We start from the raw sequence: 2,126 nt of genomic DNA on the forward strand, positions 1-2,126 counted from the left end.
CGTGTGAAAAGCTGAGGGTCTCACAAACACTGGAGCAGCTTGCCCAGAGAAGTTCTAGATGCGCCAGCCCTGGAAGTGCTCAAAGCCAGGCTGGATGGGGCTCTGAGAAACCTGGTCTAGTGGAAGGTGTCCCTGCCCATGGCACTGGGTTTGGAACGAGATGATCTCTAAGGTCCTTTCCAACCCAAACTATTCTATGACTCTGTGATTCTTTAACATGCTTCTTCCCACCATCAGCTTCAGCAGCAGTTTTCAGCCATCCCTAAGGAGGGAGGTGAGGTCTCCAACTTTTTGCTAAACTCCCACTGTATCATCATACAGTTTGTGATTTTCAGATCCTTCAGTGGCTCTTCATTACAGGTTTCATGCTATTACCCAAACATTTCCACTTCATTTTCAAACAGAGAGGCTTTAATAGAGATACTTTTCTCTCTTCTGTGACTGCAGGTAAAAGCTTGAGCACAGGCACCCTGAAGTTGCCATGCTGGAGAAATATCACAGACCAGACACTTCTCAGATCTCTAGATCTAGATGACCTTTAAGGTCCCTTCCAACCCAAAACATTCTCTGATTCTATGGTTCTAGGTCATGGTTGCCTCCTTTGCCTCTGTCAGAGGAGATGGAAAGGTCAGTCTCTGTCTCCTGCCATGCCAGGCATACCACCATGCATGTGATGCCCACCACCAAGGAGACTCAAAAGATGCCAGCTCAGTCTGGAGACCTGATCATTCTGCAGTAGCTGCTCTCAGTGTTCTGACAGCTCCTAGCTAAAGTAAAGACACTTTTGAGCTTCAGAGTTTGGCTCTTAAGTTAGACCTTTGCATGTGGATCCTGGGTCTGCAAGGAGGGACAGCCTTGATCAGCTACAAAAAGGCTGATCTCCCAGAGACTTTGATAATTAAAAATTATGAATGTGTTTATAGCTGAGAGTTTGTGAGAAACTGTCAATGGCTGGCTGTATACTTCTGAGCAGCCTTTCCTCCCCATCACAAATCAGCCACTAGCTGAAAAGAGAGCAGAATCCCATTATATTAATTGCATTGTATCATTTAAGAAGCTCTATCTAGCTAAATCTTGAAGGACCTTCAGGAACTGGGGCTTTGATCCAGGAAAACAGTGACCCACATACTTAACTTCTAGCAGAAGGGCAGACCTAATGGGATACAAAATTAGGCGCAGGCCTAAGTGTTTTTGCTGGGTTCAGGGCCGTACAGACTAACGCTTCAGAGAAGGTCAACATCTCACAGCCTGTCAGTGTCAGTGGGGAGATGGATGGAGTGCTGCTTCTCAATTTTACTTATGCTAATAAATTTGCCACCTGTGTACAGTAATTTACAGGCCAAAAGAAAAGCCAAGCTACTGTCACTGGATAGCTATAAGACAGCAGCTGGTTCACTAGAGTTTGATAAGTGAAATTTCTCAGGACTGGACGACTCTGGGCAAGTTTGGCTGCTCCTGCAACTTCTCCCTGAGTACCAGGCTCCCCAGGTTTCCTTATGTGTGTGTGTGTGTGTGTGTGTGTGTGTTTGTGAATGTTAGGGCCTGGTCCTCAAGCACTGGTCTCCCAGCCCTCATCTGAGACACAGTTTAGGTACGGGAAGGGAATTTTGGATAAAAATTAAAATATTGCATTTCAAAACATCAAAAGAAATACTTTCACTCCAAACAGTTGTGTCAAATTAAAACACACTTTTAAAGTCCTTTATATTGCAGGATCTGTGCTTTCTGCCACTGGGGAGTTTTAGCTGGGTTTTTTCAATTAACCCTTCAATTAATGTCATTGAAAGCCCACCTGAGATGCTTGCTGGGTAATCTTCCCCTTTTCTGCATGTGCAGTTATTTGGGTTGACACCATCAGGATACACGATGCTGTTCAGCCACATAGTTCTGTATTTGATCACAACACATGGAAGTCAAAAGGACTAATTTAAGTCTTAAATACTCAGGGTCTTCATCAGAGTTGAAAAATTTTAAGTGCATCAATGAATCAGGCCCTGTTCTGATTCATTTAGCTGCCTAAATCTCTCATCTGTGGGTCTGATCTGGACAAACAGCAATCAGAACAAACTCTAGGAGCAGAAAAGAACATCTGAGTTTCACATCTTCACAAGACTAGCCTTAAGTAT

Source organism: Corvus brachyrhynchos, unplaced genomic scaffold, assembly GCF_000691975.1.
Source record: "Corvus brachyrhynchos isolate BGI_N302 unplaced genomic scaffold, ASM69197v1 scaffold3, whole genome shotgun sequence".
NCBI classification, from domain to species: Eukaryota; Metazoa; Chordata; class Aves; order Passeriformes; family Corvidae; genus Corvus; species Corvus brachyrhynchos.